Source organism: Dendrobates tinctorius, unplaced genomic scaffold (assembly GCF_039654945.1).
Source record: "Dendrobates tinctorius isolate UK_male_01 unplaced genomic scaffold, ASM3965494v1 ptg000073l, whole genome shotgun sequence".
Taxonomy (NCBI): Eukaryota; Metazoa; Chordata; class Amphibia; order Anura; family Dendrobatidae; genus Dendrobates; species Dendrobates tinctorius.
The window spans coordinates 27,497,100-27,523,887 of NW_027361741.1; the positions used below are offsets into that span (position 1 = coordinate 27,497,100).

Sequence of the window (26,788 nt, forward strand, 5' to 3'; positions counted from 1 at the left end):
TCATCAGTGTGTTGGCATGACAACCTGAAGTCTCCTGGAGACCTCTATGGTTGTCAGTGCCGGCTTTCTGTGAGTGCCACCCAGTGGTCGTCGCTCATAGCAAGTGAGCAATTCTATTAATAGAGGCGAACTGATCATCGCCTCTATGTAGCAGAGCCGATCGGGTTATGACAGCTTCTAGTCTCCCATGGAGACTATTGAAGCATGCAAAAAGTAAAAAAAATGTTTTTAAAAATATAAAAAAATATAAAATTTTTAATTTTCCCAAGGGTAACAGGAGAAACTGGACCCCGAAAGTTGTTGTCCAATTTGTCCTGAGTACGCTGATACCCTATATGTGGGGGGTGGACCACTGTTTGGGCGCACGGCAGGGCTCGGAAGGGAAGCAGCTCCGTTTGACTTTTTCAACCTAAAATTGGCTGGAATTGAGATTGGACGCCATGTTGCGTTTGACGAGCCCCCAATGTGCCCAAACAGTGGAAACCCCCCACAAGTGACCCCATTTTGGAAACTAGACCCCCTAAGGAACTTATCTAGAAATGTGGTGAGAACTTTGAACCCCCAAATGTTTCACTAAAGTTTATACTGCCCAGGGGTGAAAATAAAAAATCCTATTTTGTGCTCACAATAATGATCGTTTAGTCCCCAATTTTTAATTTTCCCAAGCGTAACAGGAGAAATTGGACCCCAAAAGTTGTTGTCCAATTTGTCTTGAGTACGCTGGTACCCCATATGTGGGAGAAAACTACTGTTTGGCCACACGTCGGGGCTCAGAAGGGAAGAAGTGACGCTTTGGAATGCAGACTTTGATGGAATGGTCTGCGGGCGTCATGTTCCGTTTGCAGAGCCCCTGATGTGGATAAGCAGTAGAAACCCACCACAAGTGACCCCATTTTGGAAACTAGACCCCCTAAGGAACTTATCTAGATGTGTGGTGAGCACCTTGAACCCCATAGGGCTTCACAGGAGTTTATAACGCCCGGGCGTGAAAATAAAAAATCATATTTTTTCCACAAACATGATCGTTTAGTCCCCAATTTTTTATTTTCCCAAAGGTAGCAGGAGAAATTGGACCCCAAAAGTTGTTGTCCAATTTGTCCTGAGAGCGCTGATACCCTATATGTGGGGGGGACCACTGTTTGGGCGCACGGCAGGACTCGGAAGGGAAGCAGCTCCGCTTGACTTTTTCAACCTAAATTTGGCTGGAATTGAGATTGGACGCCATGTTGCGTTTGACGACCCCACAATGTGCCCAAACAGTGGAAACCCCCCACAAGTGACCCCATTTTGGAAATTAGACCCCCTAAGGAACTTATCTAGATGTGTGGTGAGCACCTTGACCCCCATAGGGCTTCACAGGAGTTTATAAAACCCGGGCGTGAAAATAAAAAAATCATATTTTTTCCACAAATATGATCGTTTAGTCCCCAATTTTTTATTCTCCCAAAGGTAGCAGGGGAAATTGGACCCCAAAAAGTTGTTGTCCAATTTTTCCTGAGTATGCTGGTACCCAATATGTGGGAGAAAACTACTGTTTGGGCACACATCGGGGCTCAGAAGGGAAGAAGTGACGCTTTGGAATGCAGACTTTGATGGAATGGTCTGCGGGCGTCATGTTCCATTTGCAGAGCCCCTGATGTGGTTAAACAGTAGAAACCCCCCACAAGTGACCCCATTTTGGAAACTAGACCCCCTAAGGAACTTATCTAGATATGTGATGAGAACTTTGAACCCCCAAGTGTTTCACTAAAGTTTATACTGCCCAGGCGTGAAAATGAAAAATCCTATTTTGTACCCACAAAAATGATCGTTTAGTCCCCAATTTTTAATTTTCCCAAGGGTAACAGGAGAAATTGGACTCCAAAAGTTGTTGTCCAATTTGTTCTGAGTACGCTGGTCCCCATACGTGGGAAAAAACTGTTTAGGCACATGTCGGGGATCGGAAGGGAGTGACGTATTGGAATGCAGACTTAGATGGAATGGTCTGCGGGTGTCATTTTCCATTTGCAGAGCCCCTGATGTGCCTAAACAGTAAAAAAAACACAAGTGACATTGATTTGGAAACTAGACCCCCAAGGAACTTATCTAGATGTGCCCCAACTAATCTAATGTTTCCGGTAAAGTTATTTAGTAGTGCATTGAGATGTGGTACAATTTGAAGCAATCCTTCATACACAGGCCAGGTTTTTCGGGGCAGGTGTCGCATTGATAAATGGTGTCCTTGCGTATTCCATTTTTGTAACACACTTTTTTGCGATTTTCCTTTTTTCCAGTTTGTGGGACCTCCCCCGGGAAATGCTGACCTGGTACAATACGAGCACCTTCAGTTCCTGAAGTTTTGGGGCCCGCTCCTTCCAGAGTGCCAAACATCAGGGCCTTAACCACTACTTCCTGGAACTCAAAGTACGACGTATCGGTGTGGTGTGCACATTGTGACAGCAGGAATGTGTTGAGCATTGCCAATTGGATGATGTTCACGGCCAGCTTTTTGTACCACACCTTGGCCTTTCTCAAAGCATTGTACGGTTGGAGGAGTTGGAGGAGTTGATCGGAGCGATCAAAGCCCCCCATGTTTTCATTGTACCCCAGCACACATTCAGGTTTGCTGACCTGTGCAGAGGTACCCCGTACAGTGCTGAGGGCGCTGCCATCACCGTGTATGGTGGTCAAGAGAAGGACATCCCTCTTGTCCTTGTACTTGACCACCAGCAGGTGGTCGCTACATTGGGCCCTGCTCTCACCTTTTCGGAGCATCTGCCAAAGTAGCGTCTTCGGGAGGCCTCTCTGATTTTTGCGGACAGTACCGCAAGCTGTGGTACCTCGCGCAGAGAGGGATTTGTAGAGTTGGACACTGGTATAAAAGTTATCAGTGTAGAGGTGATAACCTTTATCCAGCAGTGGGTGCACCAAATCCCACACAATTTTCCCACTCACACCCAGGTCAGGAGGACACTCAGGGGGTTCAATCCTGGTGTCCTTTCCTTCGTACACTCTAAACCTGTGAGTGTACCCTGAGGTACTCTCACACAGCTTACAGAGTTTGATTCCGTACCTGGCCCTCTTACTGGGCAGGTATTGACGGAATCCAAGCCTGCCCTTAAAATGGACCAAGGACTCATCCACGCAGATGTTCCTTTGGGGCACGCACACTTCAGCAAACTTTTTGTTGAAGTGTTCGATGACCGGCTGAACTTTGAACAGACAGTCAAAGTTGGGGTCATCTCGTGCGGGACACTGTGCATTATCGTTATAATGCAGAAACTTGTGGATGGCCTGAAAACGCGCCCGGACCATGACCATTCGGAACACTGGAGTGTTGTATAAAATATCAACACTCCAATATTGTGAAATTTCAGGCTTCTTCAGGATACCCATGTGGAGGACCAGGCCCCAGAACTGCTTCATTTCAACTGCATCCACAGGAGACCAGTTAGTATAGGATGAACGCGGGTTTTGCTCCAAAAATTGCAGAGCGTACAAATTAGTTTGCTCCACCATGAGGTTAACAAAATCCTCAGAGAAAAAGACTTTGAAAAAGTCAATTTCTGTGAGGCTGGTGGTGTCAAACTTGATTCCTGATTCTGCCACAAAATCAGGAATCAGTGGCTCGTAATTTTCAGGGGGCGAGGTCCACACAGGGTCTGCTGAATCAGCTGTGGGCATGGTGGGCGCTGCCTCATCTTCTGTCCTGGAGCGTCTGCGTGGCGGTTCCGCATGACCCAAGGAGGAAGATGAGGAGGGGGAAGAGGAAGAGGATGAAGAATCTGAAAAATAAAGAAAGTCGGATCGTCATCCTCGCTATCAGTGTCGGAGGCAAGTAAAGCATATGCCTCCTCCATTGAATAGCGCTGTTGGGAGGAACGTGATGGGCGGGACATTTTTTTGTGTAAATATGGTGCTTGGGTGTACTTTATTTATAACTGTGTATGTGGTGGGGGGGCTAGTGATTGGTGTACACTATCCTGTAAGAAGAAGCTAAAAGGAAATGGAGAGCAAAATACCTGTGAAAAAAAGTCTAAAACAGCAGGTCCTAGATATGATAAGTGAACGGCGTCACTTATCAAAATTTAGTGGCTGCTGGATGTGTGCACAGGGGTGGCTCAAAGGGGGGGAGGTGAAAAAGAAAAATGGAAAACAGCCGGCACGAACTTTGATAAGTGAATTGTGTCACTTATCAAAATTTGGCGGCTGCTAAATGTGCACATGGGAACGGCGCAAAGGGGGGTAAAAAGAGGGGGCTGGGGGGATTGGGGTGGATGAATAGAGATCGGGCAGGGATCAACAGTTAGGGTTGTAGTTAGGTGGCACAAAAAGGGGTGAAAAAAATGAAAAATGGCAGGTACAAGCTCTGATAAGTGATGTGCGTCACTTATCAAAGTTTTGCGGCTGCGGGATGTGTGTGCGGAGGTGGCGCAAAGGGGGCTGAGTGAAAAAAGCAAGCACGAGTGTTGATCAGTGAACTGCGTCACCAATCAATGCTCGGCGGCTGCGAACGGAGGCGGCGCAAAAAGGGGGGTGGAGGGGGGTAAAAGGGGGGTGGAGGGGGGATGCGGGAATGAAGACAGATTGGGGGGATGAAGATAGATTGGGCAGGGGATCAGGGATCAATTAACACTTACAGTTGTAGTGTTCTTTTTTTCTTTCTTCTGCAGGGATTGTGATGTTACAAGCTGTGGCACCACAATACCCAGAACAGGAGATCTTGCTGCGTCCGACCTCTCTGCAGGAATCCTCAGCTAGAGTGAGGACCCCTGCAGACAGGTCAGACAGGTCAGAGGCAGGTCAGGGGCAGGTCACAGAGCGGTCACATCGCTGCTGTGACCTGTCATTGGTGGGATCGAATGATTACATCGATCTCACCAATCCCTGCTCTGTCTGGTGACCATGGTAACTGCCTAGGATCGGAGCTCACAGCTCCGATTCCTAGGCAGATCATGGCCAGGTCATCAGCAGGGCACAGAGCGGTCACAGCGTGACCGCAGCTGTGCCCTGTGGCTGGCGCGATCGCCAATCTAATCGATCGCACCAACCACTTCCTGCAGGCCCTGCTGGGCCTGTCCTAGGCTCTGGCCTAGGATCGGTGCTATTACAGCACCGATCCGGGCTGGTACTGGCAGGGCACAGCGGCGATATTGCGCTGCTGTGCGCTGCGATTGGCGTGATCGAGTAGATCTGCAATCGCGCCAATCTGGGGGCTTTTCTCCGGTGCCTGGCATTGCCAGGCACTGGTCCTAGGATTGAGTACATCGGTACTCGATTCTAGCCTAGGATCCTGTTGTTTCAGCCAATCACAGCTCACAGAGGGGCGGGCCAGGGCGGAGACTGCCCGGGATGCCGAGGCCATCTATCCTGAGGTGAGATGGCGTAGGTATTTTAATGCGGTCACCGTGACTTAAGTCACGATGTCGCATTAAAGGGCATGACGTAATATTCCGTCCATGGGACTTAGGTCCCAGGTCACATGGACGGAATATTACATCCATTGTAGGAAAGGGGTTAATCATTATTTGCTAGTCCCCACTACCCAGTCTCAATTATTATTTGCTTTCCTCATCCCCAGTCTCAAGTCATCATCATTCACTGTACCACATACCCCAGTTTCAATCCATGCTCATTTGCTCCTCCCTTCTCACAGTCATTTAATTTATTATATAAAAAAAAAAGTTTTTCATATTGTATAATGGTCGCATATTTAATGGGATGGCTTGTCTCTGTGAGTATCTTCTTTAGTGCACATAAGCACTGAGAGGTTCGTTTGGTGTACCTCTGTCCAGGTTCCGGGTAGCTATGAGAGATGGGTGGGTCTGGCTACCCACATACCTCACAAATGGATGTGGTTACAGCTTATATAATGGAGGCTGCTGTTGGGCACATGCTCTGTATGTTGGAAGGGAGAAGGCCTCCTGTGTGTGTTTGGCTCCTGACTGAGCCTGAATACTATGAATACTAGATACTTGGGTATTGTGCTTACTGGATACTAACCAAGCCTGTGTGACCACAGACCTGATGGAGCAGAGCCCTACTATGGAAAATGTTACTTTGTTTTGCCTGATCTAAAGGCTTTTTACTTTTTTCTTGCGCTTCTGGGGTTTATGAAACAATAAACTCACATGATCTTTTAAAGGGATGTGCCTCCTGTTTTCCTCCTGTCGCACCAGAGTGATTACTGTTGTGAACTCATTTTCGGGTTTGCCTCTGGCTTCTGGTGAGGGTTATGGAGCTGGCTATGCTGACAGAGGAGTAGGGAGTTCTCTATCTGGACTCCCTCTGTTGGTGAAGGGAGGTAATGAAGCTGATCTAAATGGCAGAGACCGGCCACCTGAGGAAGAGGACTGCGATTGGACATCAGGAGTTTCTGATTGGATTTAAGGCAGCCGACTCCCTTGTTTCTTGCTGGTGATTTTACCTGACTGTGGCTTCTGGTTTCCAGTTTGGTTCCTGCCTTCCTAAAGCTAAGTTTTCTCTGCTATTGTTCATATGAGTTTTTGTCTGGTTTACTTAGTTTTTGTGTTCAGCCAGCCCTGGCTGGGACTGGGCTGAATCCCCATTTTGTCTCTGATCAGTTGATCTCTTTTGCTCTGTCTTCAGAATATACCTGAGTGCTGATATAGTGTTTTGAAGTCTAGCGACTTCAGGGCCTTTTTCTATCAGATGTGTTGGACATTTTTTGGGGCAGGGTTTTTTGCGTGATTGCAGACAGCAGCTTTTCTTTCCTGTCCTTTCTAGTTAGTGAGGGCCCCATGATTTGCTCAGCCTATCTTTCTATCTGTGTCTGTGTTTTCATCTTGTTTCACCGACAATACATGTTGGGGGCTGTCTATTGCTTTGGGGTCTGCTCTGGGGCAGTTTAGATTTTCCCTTTCTTTCTTTAGGCTTATTTAGTTCTCCGGCCATGACGAGGCGTCTAGGACCACCGTAGGAACGCTCCACGGCTACTGCTAGTTGTTGTGGATAGGATCAGGGGTCTGCAATCCGCTAGTTACCAACCTCTCCGGATTTCTGGGCTTAGCTTGCTTTTGTTTTTTTCCTCCTCGGTGACTCATTCATAACAGAATCACCAGCCATACCGCAGATTCTAGGGCACTCAAAAGCAGGAGAGAATTGTAAAAAAAACAAAAAACAAGTGTCAGAATTTTTTTTTTTGCATGTATATTTTCTCCTCTTTGTTTTTTTTCTGGGGCCGTAGGAGGATTCCTTTTTTTTTTTTTTTCTTTTTCTCCTTGATGGAGATTAAGCAATTTTCTGATCGTGTGGAGCAGCTCGCTGCTGAAGTGCGGGAAATTTCCGCCTATCTCACTCATTCACATACTGTTGAACCAAGGATCCCTGCTCCTGTTTTCTGGGGATCGGTCTAAATTTTTGAATTTTAAGAATAATTGTAAATTATTTCTTGCCTTGAAGCCTAACTCATTGGGGAGCTCTGCGCAACAGGTTAAAATTGTCATCTCCTTCCTGCGCGGCGATCCCCAAGATTGGGCGTTTTCTTTGACACCTGAAGATCCTGTTTTGACTAATGTTGATGTGTTTTTTCAAGCCTTGGGGCTGTTATATGATGAACCTAATGCTATTGATCAAGCTGAGAGAGCCCTATTGGCATTGAACTAGGCTCAGGATCCTGCAGAGTTATACTGTCAGAAATTCCAAAAGTGGGCGGTCCTTACTACATGGAATTGGCAGCTCTCTTTCGGAAGGGTTTGTCTGAGACTTTAAAAGATACTATGGTGGGATTTCCTGTTCCCTCTGGTCTTGATGATTCTATGTCATTAGCCATTCAAGTTGATTGGCGTTTACATGAACGCAAGACTACACGGGAGGCGCTGCCACATTTTGAACAAATGTCTCAACCTATGCAATGGATTGCAAAGGAGAAAGTTTATGGATTAAATGTGCGCTGCTTGACAGATCACTCCTTCCAGATTATATTAATTGTACTTTTATTTCCCAACGCGTTTCGAAGTTTACACTTCTTCCTCAGGGGTTGACATGTACCTATGTACCTCTGACTATTCTGAACCTATGCAATGTGATGGAGTTTTGTCTAGGGCGCAACGTCAGGAGTTTAGAAGGCATAATAAGCTGTGTTATTTCTGTGGAGAAGCCTCTCATGTTATTTCTGTCTGCCCTAAACGAGAGAAACATTTTGCACACACATTTGCTGTGGGTGGTGTACAACTTAAGTTTCTTTTGGTAATTACTCTGATCTGGTCCTTATCCACATTTTCCGCGAAGGCTTTTGTGGATTCAGGAGCAGCCTTGAATCTAATGGACTTGGATTTTGCTAAACGTTGTGGTTTTCCTATGACACCTCTACGGACGCCTATTAATTTGAGGGGTATTGATGCTACTCCTTTGGCGAAGAATAAACCTCTGTTTTGGACCCAGGTGATAATGCGGGTCGCCCCAGACCACCAAGAAAATTGCATATTTTTGGTGTTGCATAATTTACATGATACCATTGTTCTGGGTTTTCCCTGGTTGCAAATCCATAATCCGGTTTTGGATTGGAAATCTGTGTCTGTGGTGAGTTGGGGTTGTCGGTGTGCTCTTGGCGACACTCCTGTTTTCTCCACCTCTCCCCAGTCGCATGATGTTCCTGACTAGTTGGCTGATTTTTATGATGTATTTAGTGAGAGCAAGTCTGCGTCTTTGCCTCCTCATAGGAGTTATGACTGTGCAATTGAGTTGAGACCTGGGTGTAAATTTCCCAAGGGTCGACTTTTCAATTTATCTGTACCCGAACACGAGGCTATGCGATCTTATATTAAGGAGTCGTTGGAGAAGGGTCATATTAGACCATCCTCTTCGCCCTTAGGTGCTGGGTTTTTTTCGTGGCCAAGAAAGATGGTTCATTAAGGCCTTGTATTGACTATCGTTCCCTCAACAAAATTACGGTTAAATTTCAGTATCCGTTACGCCTGATTTCTGATTTATTCTCCAGAGTTAAAGGTGCTTGCTGGTTTACTAAGCTTGACCTCAGGGGGGCGTATAATCTTATTCGCATCAAGCATGGGGATGAATGGAAGACGGCGTTTAATACTCCGGAGGGACATTTTGAGTACCTGGTGATGCCTTTTGGGCTCACAAATGCCCCTTCTGTCTTCCAATCCTTCATGAATGATATTTTCCGGGAATTTGTGGATAAGTTTTTGATAATCTATCTGGATGATATTTTGATCTTTTCCAGGGATTGGGATTCTCATGTGGAACATGTTCAGACTGTGTTCTGGATTTTGAGGGAGAATTCCTTGTATGTTAAGGGATCGAAGTGCCTTTTTGGTGTACAGAGGATTTCATTTTTGGGATTTATTTTGTCTCCGTCAACTATTGAAATGGACCCGGCCAAGGTACAGGCCATTTATGATTGGGTTCAACCCACTTCTTTGAAGGCCCTCCAGAATTTTTTGGGTTTTGCTAATTTTTATCGTAAATTTATAGCTAATTTTTCTGGTATTGCTGAACCACTGACTGATTTAACTAAGAAGGGTGCTGATGTGCTGAATTGGTCTTCAGAGGCTGTTTCGGCCTTTCAGGAGCTGAAGCGGAGGTTTACTTCTGCTCCGGTTTTGCGGCAACCTGATGTCTCACTTCCTTTTCAGGTGGAGGTAGATGCTTCAGAGATTGGTGCAGGAGCTGTTTTGTCCCAAAAAGATCCGGTGACGTCTAAAATGAATCCCTGTGCCTTCTTTTCCCGAAAGTTCTCCCCATCTGAACGCAACTATGATGTGGGGAATCGGGAACTGTTAGCCATGAAATGGGGATTCGAGGAGTGGAGACATTGGTTGGAGGGAGCTAGACATCAAGTTATGGTCCTCACTGACCACAAGAATTTGATTTACCTTGAGTCGGCCAAACGCTTGAATCCTAGACAGGCTAGGTGGGTCTTGTTTTTTACGCGTTTTGATTTTGTGGTCTCCTTTCTTCCAGGCACTAAGAATGTTAAGGCAGACGCCCTTTCTAGGAGTTTCTTTGCTGATTCTCCTATTGTGACCAAGCCTACTACCATCTTAGGTGAGGGGGTAGTTCTTTCTGCCATCTCGCCCCATTTGAGACGTGCTCTGGAAGAATTCCAGGAGGACAAACCTGAGCGTTGTCCTATGGGAAAATTGTATGTTCCTGACCAGTGGAGAAAGAGAGTGATGTCTGAAGTTCATTGCTCCGCAATGGCAGGTCATCCAGGTATTTTTGGTACCAGAGATTTGGTGAGCCGGTCTTTTTGGTGGCCCGCCTTATCTCGTGATGTCAGGAATTTTGTGCAGTCCTGTGGGACTTGTTCCCGGTCTAAATCCTGTTCTCGCTCTAGTGGGTTGCTGATGCCCTTGCCGGTGCCTAAGAGGCCATGGACCCATATCTCAATGGATTTTATTTCTGATCTTCCTGTCTCTCAGAGAATGACTGTTATCTGGGTGATTTGTGATAGATTCTCTAAGATGGTCCATCTTGTACCACTCCCAAAGTTGCCATCTTCCTCAGAGTTGGTACCCTTGTTTTTACAACAGGTGGTTCGGTTGCATGGGATTCCTGAGAACATTGTATCGGACAGAGGAGTTCAGTTTGTTTCCAGATTCTGGAAAGCCTTTTGTTCCAAGCTGGGAATTCAGTTGTCCTTCTCCTCTGCGTTTCACCCTCAGACCAATGGGCAGACGGAGAGAACAAGCCAGACTTTGGAGTCCTATTTGAGATGTTTTATATCTGCTGATCAGGATGATTGGGTTTCATTTTTGCCCTTGGCCGAATTCGCTTTAAATAATAGAGCTAGTTCTGCCACCTTGATGTCGCCCTTTTTCTGTAACTTTGGGTTTCATCCTCGATTTTCTTCAGGGCAAGTAGAATCTTCAGCCTGCCCAGGTGTTGACACTGTGGTAGAGAGAATGCAGCAGATTTGGGACCAAGTATTGGATAAGTTGTCTCTCTCCCAGGAAAAGGCCCAGCGGTTTTCTAACCGGTATAGGACCATTGGTCCCCAGTTTAAAGTGGGTGATATGGTTTGGTTGTCATCAAAGAATATCTCTATGAAGGTGGCTTCTCCAAAGTTCAAGCCAAGATTTATTGGACCTTACAAGATTTTGGAGATTCTTAATCTGGTTTCTTTTCGATTGGCTCTTCCTGTTACGTTTAAGATCCATAACGTTTTTCATAAGTCGCTGTTGAAGAGATATGTTGAGCCAGTAGTTCCTATGGCTGCACCTCCTTACCCTGTATTGGTTGAAGGTAATGTGGAATATGAGGTAGAGAAAATACTGGATTCTCGTCTGGCTAGACGGAGACTCCAGTATTTGGTCAAGTGGAAGGGTTATGGCCAGGAGGACAATTCTGGGGTCTCTGTCTCTGATATTCTTGCCGATAGATTGGTTCGTGCTTTTCATCGGGCCCATCCTGATCGACCCGGTGGCATGGATGAGGGTTCGGTGACCCCTCCTCAAGGGGGGGTACTGTTGTGAACTCATTTTCGGGTTTGTCTCTGGCTTCTGGTGAGCGTTATGGAGCTGGCTGTGCTGACAGAGGAGTAGTGAGTTCTCTATCTGGACTCCCTCTGTTGGTGAAGGGAGGTAATGAAGCTGATCTAAATGGCAGAGACCGGCCACCTGAGGAAGAGGACTGCGATTGGACATCAGGAGTTTCTGATTGGATTTAAGGCAGCCGACTCCCTTGTTTCTTGCTGGTGATTTTTCCTGACTGTGGCTTCTGGTTCCAGTTTGGTTCCTGCCTTCCTAAAGCTAAGTTTTCTTTGCTATTGTTCATATGAGTTTTTGTCTGGTTTACTTAGTTTTTGTGTTCAGCCAGCCCTGGCTGGAACTGGGCTGAATCCCCATTTTGTCTCTGATCAGTTGATCTCTTTTGCTCTGTCTTCAGAATATACCTGAGTGCTGATATAGTGTTTTGAAGTCTAGCGACTTCAGGGCCTTTTTCTATCAGACGTGTTGGACATTTTTTGGGGCAGGGTTTTTGGCGTGATTGCAGACAGCAGCTTTTCTTTCCTGTCCTTTCTAGTTAGTGAGGGCCCCATGGTTTGCTCAGCCTATCTTTCTATCTGTGTCTGTGTTTTCATCTTGTTTCACCGGCAATACATGTTGGGGGCTGTCTATTGCTTTGGGGTCTGCTCTGGGGCAGTTTAGATTTTCCCTTTCTTTCTTTAGGCTTATTTAGTTCTCCGGCCGTGACGAGGCGTCTAGGACCACCGTAAGCACGCTCCACGGCTACTGCTAGTTGTTGTGGATAGGATCAGGGGTCTGCAATCCGCTAGTTACCAACCTCTCCGGTTTTCTGGGCTTAGCTTGCTTTTGGTTTTTTCCTCCTCGGTGACTCATTCATAACAGATTACCCCTACAATTGATGGAGAATGTGGGCTGCATTCCCAGAGGAGATGTGCAACTGCTCCAGGAAGGACTGCTTGTCCTGAGTTAAGTCTGTTGCAAGCCAGCAATCATTGCCAGACAAAATGAAGGACCTGCTGAAACACCTGGTCCAGTCGCAGCAGCAGCAGCAGCAAGAGACTAACAAGCTGTTGCTACAGCAGATCCAGCAGAGCCAGCAGGAGCAGCGGCAGCCAATGCAGCTTCAGACAACTGCCATGCAGGGCAGGACAAGCGCCCTCAACCCCAAATCTGGCTGATGACGCCCACATCCAGAAGGCAGCAAGACGGGCTTTGCAGAAAATGTCCCCCGGGGATGATGTTGAGGCCTTCCTGGCGGTGTTGGACAGTGTCATCGAGAGGGAGAAACTCCAGCCAGAGCAGTGGGCAGAGGTACTGGCGCCGTACTTGACGGGGAACTCCAAATGGTGTACTATGACTTAACTTTGCAGGATGCTAAAGAGTATAACAAGCTAAAATCTGAGATTCTCACATGCTTGGGGGGTGACAATGACTATCAAGGCACAGTTGGATCTCCGCTGGGCATATCACCGGGATAAACCACCTCACACCCAAATGTTCGACCTGTTCCACCTGTTCCAGAAGTGGCTGCAACCAGAGTCCTCCATGCCTGCGCAGATGGTAATGAACACAGCAGAGAAAAAGTTTTATATAGATTGATTCAATATATATAAAATAGGGTAATATACCTTTAAATAAGAAGTAACTCTGCTGAAAGAAAAATGAATGGCAGACCATTCGGTGTCATATATTAAAAGTTGTTGCGCCCATATAGATGAAAAATTAAAAATAGGACATGAAGCAGAAATATGCTCAATAAAAAACCTGTTGTGATTGGGTCACCGAGGAGGAAAGCAAGACTAAGCCAAGCCACAGAAAACCAGAGAGGTTGGTAACTAAGCGGATTGCAGACTCCTGATCCTATCCACACAACTAGCAGTAGCTCTGGAGCGTACCTACAATGATCCTAGACGCCTCGACACAGCCGGAGAACTAAATAAGCCTAAAGCAAGAAAGGGGAAATCTAAACTGCCCCAAAGCAGACCCCAAAGGAATAGATAGCCCCCAAACATATATTGTCGGTGAGACAAGATGAAAACACAAACGCAGGTAGGAAAATAGACTGAGCAAATGATGGGGCCCACACTAACTAGACAGGACAGGAGACTAAAGACTCTGTCTGCAATCACGCAAAAAACCCTTCAAAAAATGCCCAACACATCTGATAGAAAAATACTGAAGTCACTAGACTTCGCCCACTATATCAGCACTGTAGTATATTCTGAAAACAGAGCAAAAAGAGGCCAATCTAATAAGGGACAAAAGCAAACTGGCACAAACAGTAACATAAGGATGGAAATTCAGCACAGCCCCAGCCGGGGCTGGCTGACCACACAGAACTGAAATAGACAAAACCAAATCAAATGCGAACAATAGCAAAAGAACACTTAGCTTGAGCATGCAGGGACTGAGCTGGAAACTAAGAACTCAGGAGGCAGGAAAAAATCACCAGCAGGGATAGAGGGAGTTGGCTGTCTTAAATCCAGTCAGAAACTCCAGATCTCCAGTCATCCTCCTCATCATCAGGTGGCAGGCCTCTGTTAATTAGATCAGCTCCATTACCTCCAGTAACCACCAGAGGGAGCCCGGAAAGAGAACCAGCTCCACTACCTTCACTAGTAACCAGAGGTAGGCCAGAAAGTGAATTCACAACAAAACCTTTATTATTAATAGGTTAAACACTGTATACACAAACAAAGCACCAAAAAATGTATATATAGAGTAGTTAATATATAAATGCAAATTAGACCCACAGTAAGAAATTAATTAGCTTAGCCCCAATAAAAATATAGCACACAGGTATGGTATAGAAAAGATTCAAGAATTGCCATAAAGCACCAAAAAAAATTAAAATTAATAAAATAGAAAATGTGCATAGATAAAGTGCTTAGTGCTGATTCAGGCTATGTGCCCACGTAGCGTTTTTCAAGCGTTTTTTCCTGAGCAGAAACGCATGCCCTTGCCAGGGAAAACGCATGCGCTTTTTGACACGCGTTTTTGACGCGATTGTCAAGCGTTTTGACATGCGTTTTCCTATGCGTTTTTGCAATTACAGTGTATGTATGCGGAATCGCATGCGATTCCGCACAATTAATGAACATGCTGCGCTCTTTTCCGCTAAGCGTTTCCGCAGCGGAAAAAAACGCACCATTAACACAACATTTGTGTTTTCCATTCTATTACATTAGATGCTTTTCTTAAGCGTTTCCGCAGCAGAAACGCTGTCTAAAAGCGCTGCGGAAACGCTTAAAAAATGCAACGTGGGCACACGGCCTCATATAAATAACATACCAAAAAAAGACTGTAATATTCGTCATAAAAAATTGGTTAAAACAAAAAAATGTAATTAAAGTGCAAAAAAGTGCAAAATAAGCGCAAAGTACTGCACCATACTGGCATAGAAAAAAGGTGACATACTGGATCTAAATGTGCAGCTGGCAACACTGAGATCCATAGACAATATGGAAAGGAGTCTTCTGCTCACTGAGCAGACGCTCAATGGGATAGATGAGGGGGGGATGCTAGGTTGGAGCTGCAGGACAATGAAGCAGCTAGCTGGGTGACAGTTAGAAGGCGGGGTAGAGGGAAGAGCACCAGGGAGGCTAGTCCTGATCTGGCACACGCCAATAAGTTTGCTAAGTTGGCAGATGAGGGGAGTGTTAGTGCAGGAGTAGCACTGCTGCAGCAAGGCATGTCCTCTGAAAGCCGGAGGAGTGTCTGCTCCAGTAAGGGGGGAAATAGGAGAGCAGGGCAGGCCAGACAGGTTCTGGTAGTGGGAGACTCAATTATTAGGGGAACAGATAGGGCAATCTGTCACAAAGACAGGGATCGTCGAACGGTGTGCTGCCTACCTGGCGCTCGAGTCCGACACATCGCTGATCGGGTTGACAGATTACTGGGAGGGGCTGGAGAGGATCCAGCGGTCATGGTGCACATTGGCACAAATGACAAAGTTAGAGGTAGGTGGAAGGTCCTTAAAGATGATTTCAGGGAATTAGGCTGTAAGCTTAAAGCAAGGACCTCCAAGGTGGTATTTTCGTAAATACTTCCTGTACCACGTGCCACGCCAGAGAGGCAACGGGAGATTAGGGAGGTTAATAAGTGGCTCAGGAATTGGTGTAGGAAGGAGGGGTTTGGGTTCCTGCAGAACTGGGCCGACTTCTCAGTTGGCTACAGGTTCTACGCTAGGGACGGGCTGCACCTCAATGGGGAGGGTGCAGCTGTGCTGGGAGAGAAAATGGCTAGAAGGTTGGAGGAGTGTTTAAACTAGGGACGGGAGGGGAGGGTATTCCTTTTATAGGAGGGGAAGACAGTGCAGATAGAGACCTGGGCACAAATAATGACATTGGGGGTGGAGGTGGCATGGGGGGTGGGGTTAGAACAGTTAATAATTTAAGAAAGAATAGAGGTACAGAGAGATACATAAAGTGCATGTATACTAATGCCAGAAGTCTCGCCAACAAAATGGAGGAATTGGAGTTAATGTTGTTGGAACATAATTATGACATGGTGGGGATATCTGAGACATGGCTGGATGAGAGCCATGACTGGGCTGTTAATTTACAGGGCTATAGTCTGTTCAGAAATGACCGTACAAATAAGCGAGGGGGAGGCGTGTGTTTATATGTAAAATCATCCTTAAAACCAATCGTTCTTGATAATATATATGAATCTAATGAAAATGTAGAGTCCCTGTGGGTAGAGATAAGGGGAGGGGGGAAAAATAATAAATTACTGATAGGGGTTTGTTATAAATCTCCAAAAATAATGGAAGCTACAGAGAATATCCTCATAAAGCAAATAGATGAAGCAGCGACTCAAGGAGAAGTCATTATTATGGGGGACTTCAACTACCCTGAAATACATTGGGGAACCAAAACCTGCAGTTCCAGCAAAGGTAATAGGTTTCTGACAACGATGAGAGACAATTACCTTTCACAACTGGTTCAGGACCCAACAAGAGGGGGGGCACTGCTAGACCTAATATTAACCAACAGGCCAGACCGCATATCAAATGTAAGGGTTGAGGGTCACTTGGGTAATAGTGATCATAAATTAATAAGTTTTCATGTATCCTTTAATAAGATGTGTAGTAGAGGGGTTACAAGGACACTAAACTTCAGGAAGGCAAATTTCCACAGGATGAGAGATGATCTTGGTGCAATTAACTGGGACGATATCCTGAGACATAAAAATACACAAAGAAAATGGGAGACGTTTATTAGCATCCTGAATAGGACCTGTGCACAATATATACCGTATGGGAATAAACATGCGAGAAATAGGAGGAAACCACTATGGCTAAATAGAGCTGTAAGGAGCGCAATAAGAGATAAAAATAAAGCATTTAGAGAATTAAAGCAAGTAGGTAGTGATGAGGCATTAAATAAATACAGAAGATTAAATAAATTCTGTAAAAAGCAAATCAAGACAGCAAAGATTGAGACAGAGAGACTCATTGCCAGAGAAAGTAAAAATAATCCCAAAATATTCTTTAACTACATAAATAGTAAGAAGCTAAAAAATGATAGTGTTGGTCCCCTTAAAAATAGTCTGGGTGAAATGGTGGATGAGGATGAGGAAAAAGCCAATATGCTAAATGACTTTTTTTCAACAGTATTTACACAAGAAAATCCCATGACGGATAACATGATCAGGGATAAAAATTCTCCATTAAATGTCACCTGCTTAACCCAGCAGGAAGTACGGCGGCGTCTACAAATCACTAAAATTGACAAATCCCCGGGCCTGGATGGGATACACCCCCGAGTACTGCAGGAATTAAGCACAGTCATAGATAGACCACTATTTTTAATCTTTAAAGATTCCATAATAACAGGGTCTGTACCACAGGACTGGCGTATAGCAAATGTGGTGCCAATATTCAAAAAGGGGACAAAAACTGAACTTGGAAATTATAGGCCAGTAAGTTTAACCTCAACTGTGGGTAAAATCCTGGAGGGTTTTCTAAGAGATACTATACTGGAGTATCTGGAGAAGAATAACCTTATGACCCAATATCAACATGGGTTTACATGGGTTTACAAGAGACCGTTCCTGTCAGACTAATCTGATAAGCTTTTATGAAGAGGTAAGTACATGGACTTTTCAAAAGCTTTTGTTACGGTGCCACACAAAAGGTTGATACATAAAATGAGAACAATGGGGATAGGGGAAAATATGTGTAGGTGGGTTAAGAGCTGGCTCAGGGATAGGAAACAAAGGGTGGTTATTAATGGAGCACACTGGGACTGGGTCACGGTTAGCAGTGGGGTACCACAAGGGTCAGTTTTGGGCCCGCTTCTTTTTAACATATTTATTAATGACCTTGTAGGGGGCATAGAGAGTAGAATTTCAATATTTGCAGATGACACTAAACTCTGCAGGGTAATTAATACAGAGGAGGACAATTTTATATTACAGGAGGATTTATGTAAACTAGAAACTTGGGCTGATAAATGGCAAATGAGCTTTAATTGGGAAAAATGTAAGGTCATGCACTTGGGTAGAACGAACAAGTTGTATAATTATGTGCTTAATTGTAAAACACTGGGCAAAACAGTCACTGAAAAAGACCTGGGTGTATGGGTGGACGACAAACTCACATTTAGTGGCCAGAGTCAAGCAGCTGCTGCAAAGGCAAATAAAATAATGGGATGCATTAAAAGAGGCATAGATGCTCATGAGGAGAACATAATTTTACCTCTATATAAGTCACTAGTGCGACCACACTTAGAAATACTGTGTACAGTTCTGGTCTCCGGTGTATAAGAAAGACATGGCTGAACTGGAGCGGGTGCAGAGAAGAGCGACCAAGGTTATTAGGGAACTAGGGGGTCTGCAATACCAAGACAGGTTATTACACTTGGGGTTATTTAGTTTGGAGAATCGAAGGCTTAGGGGTGATCTTATTACAATGTATAAATATATGCGGGGACAATACAAAGACCTTTCTAATGATCTTTTTACTCTTAGACCTGTGACGGGGACAAGGGGGCATCCTCTACGTCTGGAGGAAAGAAGGTTTAAGCATACTCACAGACGCGGATTCTTTACTGTAAGAGCAGTGAGACTATGGAACTCTCTGCCATATGATGTTGTAATGAGTGATTCACTACTAAAATTTAAGAAGGGACTGGATGCCTTTCTTGAAAAGTATAATATTACAGGGTATATACACTAGTCTCCTTAATATTGCGTTGATCCAGGGAGCTAGTCTGATTGCCGTATGTGGAGTCGGGAAGGAATTTTTTTCCCCAATGTGAAGCTTACTGTTGCCACATGGGGTTTTTTTGCCTTCCTCTGGATCAACATGTTAGGGCAAGTTAGGATAGGATATGGGTTGAACTAGATGGACTTAAAGTCTCCCTTCAACCTTAATAACTATGTTACTATGTTACTATGTTACATATACTGATCAGAAAAATATACAGTTAAATCCAAAGAACTAAAGTGCTGTTTGTATGAAAAATCACAAATAACATGTGCCAATATATGATGAAATATTGTAGTGCCCTATATATTAATTCTATGCATATGAAAATATTATGTTATGAATGATTTTCACCTGTATATTGTAAAGTGCTATAGTGTATTGAGCAAATACCAGAACAAGCCCATTTGTCAATGACATATGGGAAGAGAGGACCATATATAGAGAAGGACACACCGTCCAAAGATAACAAATGTCCAGGACAAAATAAAAGGGGCTAAAACTATAATAGATACCTGCATATTGGGTTAATGATGGCGATAGTTGAGGTGCCTAACGGGGCAGAGGCCCAAAAAGACGTGGGGCATCCAAGATCCAAGGAGGTGGTGCCCAAGGACCCTACGGGTGATGTTATTTGCTGGAGGTGCCAGGGGCCAGGACATATAGCCGCCCATTGTCTCCTGACCACCAAGCAGATTGACAGCATCATGGTATGTCATAGTTCATATTATGCATATCCGGCCTGCAGTGTGAACTCTCCACCCAACATGGAGCCTTAAGCGTGTCCCGTGAAGGTGAACGGTCGAGCGGCAATGGCACTGCTAGACTCCGGAAGTTTAGTGACCCTTGTGAGGGCCAATTTTCCTCTCAAACTAATCCTGGAGAAAAAGGTTGGCATTGGTGCATACATGGTGATGCAAAGGACTACCCTATGGCCAGAGTGGACATTGAAACAGCCCACAGTACTGAGTCCCATGAGGTCGGCATCATTCGGGACTTGTTGCACCCTATAATTATAGGCCGGGACTTTTGTTTATTTTGGGATCTGTGGGGGAAGGGTTCTGAGGTCGCTGGCGCAAATAGGGAACCAGTGAACCCTAATAAGGTATCACCACACCCAGAGGCAGATGGGGTTTCCTTTTGTGTCCTTGTGGGGGATGAGGAGGAAGTGTCCCCTGTATCTGACATTCCGGAGTTAGGGGTGACCGGTGAGAATTTTGGGACTGTCCAACATTGGGACCTAACTGAGAGAAGCCTTTAACAATGTCACTGTCATTAATGGGGTTGCACAGGAGCTGGGGGCTGACACAAGGTTTCCCTATTTTATGTTGAATGGGGAGTTGTTGTACTGGGTCACGAAAATGAGGGAGGAGTTGGTGCAGCAGTTAATAGTGCCGGGCCCCTATACAGGGAAGGTGTTGGACATGGTCCATTCACAAATCTTGGGGAGACATTTGGGAGTGGAAAAAATGCAGGAACGGATTGTGCAAAGGTTCTATTGGCCTGCGTGTCACCGGGAAGTATTAAACTTTTGCAGGTCCTGCCTCACATGTCAGTTAACCACCCTCACCTCTCAATTTCGGAGTCCACTCGTGCCATTGCCCATCATCGAAGTGATGTTCGAGAAAATTGCTATGGCCTTGGTCGGTCCCCTGGTAAAATCTGCTTGTGGGCATCAATATATATTCGTCATCCTGGATTATACCACTTGCTACCCCGAAGCAATTCCTCTGAGAAACTCTTCGCAAAACGTGTAGCCAGTGAATTGGTCCATCTTTTTTCCAAGACAGGTTTACCAAAAGAGATCCTGACCAACCAGGGAACACCTTTTGTGAGTAAGGTGATGAGGGAGTTATGCAAGGTCCTGCAAATCTCTAAGTTGAGGACTTCAGTGTACTATCCTCAGACAGATGGCCTTGTCGAAAGGTTCAATAAAACACTAAAAAGCATGCTGAGGAAAGCTATAGAAAAGGACGGTAGAGATTGGGATTGTTACCATATCTGTTGTTTATAATCCGTGACTTCCACAGGCCTCCATGGGGTTCTCGCCATTCGAGCTACTGTATGGCTAACATCCACGAGGTCTCCTGAATGTAGCCAAGGAAACCTGGAAAGCCAAAGTCACTTCCCACTGAAGCGTCACTTAGCACGTGGCACTGATGCAGCAGAGAATTGCGAAGGTGATGCCCATCGTAAAAGGATGCCTCCTCCAAGTATAAGAAGCTCAGGCCAGGGTCTACAACCGGTCAGTCTGAGTGAGGCAATTCAATCCAGGAGACCGAGTTCTTGTGCTAATTCCTATGGTGGAGAGCAAGTTCTTGGCCAAATGGCAAGGGCCATATGAGGTGATGGAGAAGCTTTGTGATGTACATTATAAGATTCATCAACAAGGAAGATGGAAACCATATCAGGTCTACCATGTCAACCTCATCAAGCCATGGCAAGACAGAGAGCCGGCTGAAACTCCGTGTTTGCTGGGCAACCCAGAAGGTGAGGTTGGAGGTGTTGCCATAGCGGACACGAAGGAGTTGCTCTAGAGGAACAGGGATCTGTTCTCGGAATTGAAAGGGTGCAAGAAGGTCGTAGAACACAATGTTCTGACGGAGCCACATGTGTACGTAAACGTGAAGCCTTATCGGATTCCAGAGACCCGTCAAGAAGTGATCTCCAAGGAGGTCGGGGTCATTGAGGAGTCCAAGAGCGGTTGGTTGAGCCCGATTATCATGGTCCCAAAACCAGATGGTGAATGGAGGTTCTGCAACGATTATCGGAAGTTGAATGAGGTCTCCAAGTTCGACGCCTATCCCATTACATGCGTCGATGAGCTAATCTAGAGACTTGGACACGCACGGTACTGACAAAGTGATATTTGCAGATAACCATGGCACAAGAAGCCAAGGAGAAGACGGATGTTTCCAGTATGTCTGGATGCCGTTTGGACTGCAGGGGAATCCTTGCCCCCATAAGCAATACGCCGCTGCATACCTGGACAATATCGTTATCTTTAGCCCGGATTGGGAGAGTCATCTGGAAAAGATCCAAGTGATATTTGATGCTCTAAGGAAGGCGGGGTTTACAATAAACCCGAAGAAGAGTGCATTGGGAAAGGAAGAAGCCAAGTACCTGGGATATGTAGTGGGTCAAGGCGAGATAAAACCCCAAATTAGTAAAGTGGAGTCAATTCAAACATGGCTGAGACTATTATCCAAGAAGCAAGCTACAGACTTCCTGGGGATTGTGGGATACAACAGGAGGTTCATCCCAAACTTCGCCCTGATGGCCACGCCCCTGACTGACCAACTTAAGGGGACAAATGGTCTGAAGAGGCAGAGACGGCCTTTCAAGAAATGAAAGGGGCTCTGTGCAAGCAACCGTTTCTGGTGGCCCCTGATTGTAAGAAAGAGTTTATTCTCCAAACAGACGTCTCAGATGTCAGAATTACTCTGTCGTAGAGAAGGAGTGTTTGCCCATAAAGTGGGCAGTGGACATATTATGGTACTATCTGGTATGTCGCAAGATTAGGCTGGTATCTGACCATGCCCAACTCAGATGGTTGAGGGAAACAAAGGGGAAAAATGCTAGGGTCACCCACTGGTTTTTAGCCCTACAAGATTTCTATTTCCATGTAAACCATAGAGCAGGGAAGATACATGGTAATGCCAATGCCCTCTTGAGAATTCCTTGTCTGGCAGGAGAAAGTGCCAAGCCCCACAGCTTTAGGCAGAGGGGGGAGGTATGTAGTGTGGCTAATGGTTGCATAGTTGATGGCAATTATGTGTCACAGAGATGACTTGTCTCTATGACGTAACCCGGAGTATCTTTTTAGGGCACAAAAGCACTGAGAGGTCCAGGTAGCTATGAGAGATGGGCGGGTCTGGCTACCCACATATCTCGCATCTGGGTGTGGTTACAGCCTATATAATGGAGGCTGTTATTTGGCACATCGTCTGTGTGTTGGGAGGGAGAAGGTCTCCTGTGTGTGTTTGTCTCCAAACCGAGCCTGAATACTGGACACTAACCAAGCCTGTGTGACCACAGGCCTATCGGAGCAGAGCCCTGCTATGGACATTGTTACTTTGTTTTGCCTGATCTAAAGGCTGTTTACTTTCTGTTTGCGCTTCTGGGGTTTATGAAGCAATAAACCCACATGAACTCCTGCTTTCCTCCCGTCGCACCTGAGTACAACCCCTACAATAGTTATTTCTCAGATGATCCCCCTACAGGTGCAGCTCCACTTCTGCTGTCCTCTTGGCAAGTGGCGCGAGTACATGCTGGCGCATATGCAATGGCGTCATCGTGTATGTGCTGCCACTATCATGTCACAGAAGAGGCGGAGGGAGCCCTGGAGTTGCGCGGTTGCTCTGTAATGATGGCTGTATATCACCAGGTATGAAAGCTCCCTGTGCCGGCGCACAGTATATTATACTCTGAGGCCCGGTGAGTAGAAGCACAAGAGGGGAATCCCTCTCTTTCCTTCTGCTCCCCAGGCCCCATACAGCAATAAGAGCAGGAATTCCCTGATGGCAGCCGTAGGCATAGCTCGAGGTTCAGCTCAGGGAGGGAGAAAATTCTGAGTGGACCCAGGTTACAACTATGGTGGCACATCCTAATTGTGGGTATTGTGGAACCTCAGCATATGAGACTGAAAATACATCTCTATGCAAAGACCAGAACTGATATTACCACCATACAGTGACATATAGTGGTAGATACCAGTCCTGCAGACTATTCAAGCAATTACAGTACAGTTATAGATTAAATTACTTACAGACGTTTCCGTCTTTTCCATCTAGCCCAGCTACGACTTGTCTGCCGAGATTAAAACAAAGACATATTTGACTTTTCAAATTTCCAGTCTTGTCCATATCTATTCTTAACCTACACAAATTCCTCATCCTGTCATATGTCGCCCGATTACTGCACCTGTTGTGCAGTACAATAACATTGCTCCTCTTAATGCCCTCCACTGTGCCCCTTACAAAATAAATGCCTCTTTTATGCCCTATAGATGGTAAAATAGCTCCAGATGGGTCCCTCCGAGTGTGGGGCCCAGGGCAGAAGCACCCTCTGCCCCCCTGGTAGCTATTATAGGGAATGCAGGTAATAACTAAAACAGATATGTCCACCCATATTAATGGGACTAATGTCTGAAGTTTATGCTTCGACTTTCCCCTCTGTCCTATCCTCATTCGATTTCGTATATACAGTAGGTACGGAAAGTATTCAGACCCCTTTAAATTTTTCACTCTTTGTTTCATTGCAGCCATTTGGTAAATTCAAAAAGTTCATTTATTTCCTCACTAATGCACACTCTGCACCCCATCTTGACTGAAAAAAAATAGAAATGTAGAAATTTTTGCAAATTTATTAACAAAGAAAAACTGAAATATCACATGGTCATAAGTATTCAGATCGTTTGCTCAGTATTGAGCAGAAGCATCCTTTTGAGCTAGGACAGCCATGAGTCTTGTCAGGAATGATGCAACAAGTTTTTCATACTAGGATTTGGGGATCCTCTGCCATTCTTCCTTGCAGAGCCTCTCCAGTTCCATCAGGTTGGATGGTGAACATTGGTGGACAGCCATTTTCAAGTCTCTCCAGAGATGCTCAATTGGGTTTAGGTCAGGGCTCTGGCTCTGGTCAGACAAGAATGGTCACAGAATTGTTCCGAAGCCATTCCTTTATTATTTTAGCTGTGTGCTTAGAGTTAATGTCTTGTTGGAAGGTGAACCTTCGGCCAAGTCTGAGGTCCAGAGCACTATTTTGCATCTGTTTTCTCTCAGAAAGGAAATGCAACATCAACTGTTATTCACTGTCCTATTAAGGGAATAGAAGAATCCAGGATATCTATAAACAGAAAGATAGTGAGGAAACACTTAGCTAACCTAAATGAATTCAAGTCTCCAGGTCCAGATGAATTACACCCCAGAGTACTGAAGGAGATAGTAGAAGAAATTTTTGAACCCCTCTCCATAATCTTTGAAAATTCTTGGAGAACAGGAGAAGTGCCAGAAGACTGGAGAAGAGCAAATGTTGTTCCTATCTTCAAAAAGGGGAAGAAGGTGGACCCAGGCAACTATAGGCCGGTGAGTCTGACTTCTATACCAGGAAAGATCTTTGAACAAATTATTAAACAACATGTATGTCAATACCTGGATAAGAATGAAGTGATTAAACAGAGTCAGCATGGGTTTCTAACTAATAAGTCATGTCAGACTAACTTAATTTCCTTCTATGACGGTATCACTGATTGGGTGGATCAAGGAAATGCTGTAGATATAGTATATCTTGACTTCAGCAAAGCATTTGACAAAGTCTCTCATACAATCCTTATTGAAAAAATGACTAAGTATGGAATGGACAAGGCAACTGTTAGGTGGATTCATAACTGGCTTAGTGATCGGACCCAAAGAGTGGTCGTAAACGGCTGCACATCCAGTTGGAAGAATGTCTCAAGTGGGGTACCACAGGGCTCTGTCCTGGGCCCTGTATTGTTCAACATCTTTATCAACGATTTAGATGAAGGAATTGAGGGTAAACTGATTAAATTTGCTGATGACACAAAGCTAGGAGGGATAGCTAATACTAGAGAAGAGAGAGAGAGGATTCAAAAAGATTTAAATAAACTGGAGAAGTGGGCAGCAACTAACAGAATGGTTTTTAACAGGGAGAAATGCAAAGTACTACATCTGGGCAATAAAAATGAAAAAAGCATATATAGAATGGGAGGAATAGGGCTAAGTGACAGCACATGTGAAAAAGACTTGGGTATACTAATAGATCACAGACTGAATATGAGTCAACAGTGTGATGCAGCAGCAAAAAAGGCAAATGCAATTCTAGGATGTATTAACAGAAGCATACAGTCTAGATCACGTGAAGTCATTATTTCCCTCTACTCCTCTTTGGTCAGACCTCATCTGGAATATTGTGTCCAGTTTTGGGCACCACATTTTAAAAAAGACATCAACAAACTGGAGCAAGTTCAGAAAAGAGCGACCAGAATGGTGACCGGTCTGCAAACCCTGTCTTATGAGGAAAGGTTGCAGGATTTGGGAATTTTTAGTTTGCAAAAGAGAAGACTGAGAGGAGACTTAATAGCTGTCTACAAATATCTAAAGGGCTGTCACATTGTAGAAGGATCAACTTTATTCTCATTTGCACAAGGAAAGACTAGAAGCAATGGGATGAAACTGAATGGGAAGAGACACAGATTAGATATTAGAAAAAACTTTTTGACAGTTAGAGTGATCAATGAGTGGAACAGGCTGCCACGAGAAGTGGTGAGTTCTCCTTCAATGGAAGTCTTCAAACAGAGGCTGGACAGACATCTGACTGGGATGATTTAGCGAATCCTGCTTTGAGCAGGGGGTTGGACCAGATGGCCCAGGAGGTCCCTTCCAACTCTACGATTCTATGATTCTATGATTCTATGATTCTATGAAAGAAGTTTTCATCCAGGATATCTCTGTACTTGGCCGCATTCATGTTTCCTTCAATTGCAACCAGTCGTCCTGTCCCTGGAGCTAAAAAATACCCCCATAGCATGATGCTGCCGCCACCATGGTATTGTATTGGGCAGGTGATGAGCAGTGCCTGGTTTTCTCCATACATACCGCTTAGAATTATCACCAAAAAGGTCTATTTTCGTCTCATCAGAATAGAGATTCTTATTTCTCATAGTCTCATAGTTCATGTGTTTTTTTACCAAACTCTATGCAGACTTTCATATGTCTTGCACTGAGGAGAAGCTTCCGTCGGGCCACTCTGCCACAAAGACCCGACTGGTGGAGTGCTGCAGTGATAGTTGACTTTGTGGAACTTTCTCCCATCTCCCTACTGCATCTGTGGAGCTCAGCCACAGTGATCTTGGGGTTCTTCTTTACCTCTCTCACCAAGGCTCTTCTCCCATGATTGTTCAGTTTGGCTGGACAGCCAGGTCTAGCAAGACTTCTGGTGGTGCCAAACTTCTTCTAGTTAAGAGTTAAGGAGGCCACTTTGCTCTTAGGAACCTTGAGTACTGTAACCTTGGACAGATCTGTGCCTTGCCACAATTATGTCTCTGAGCTCCATGGCCAGTTCCTTTGACCTCATAATTTGGTCTGACATGCACTGTGAGCTGTGAGGTCTTATATATACAGGT

The 26,788-nt window shown here is 45.1% G+C and overlaps 1 protein-coding gene across 1 annotated transcript in view; it reads left to right on the forward strand.

Moving 5' to 3' along the window:
* LOC141096299 (solute carrier family 2, facilitated glucose transporter member 9-like) overlaps positions 1-26,788 on the forward strand; it is a 144,872-nt gene that overhangs the window by 68,096 nt on the left and 49,988 nt on the right. The window lies entirely within an intron of this gene.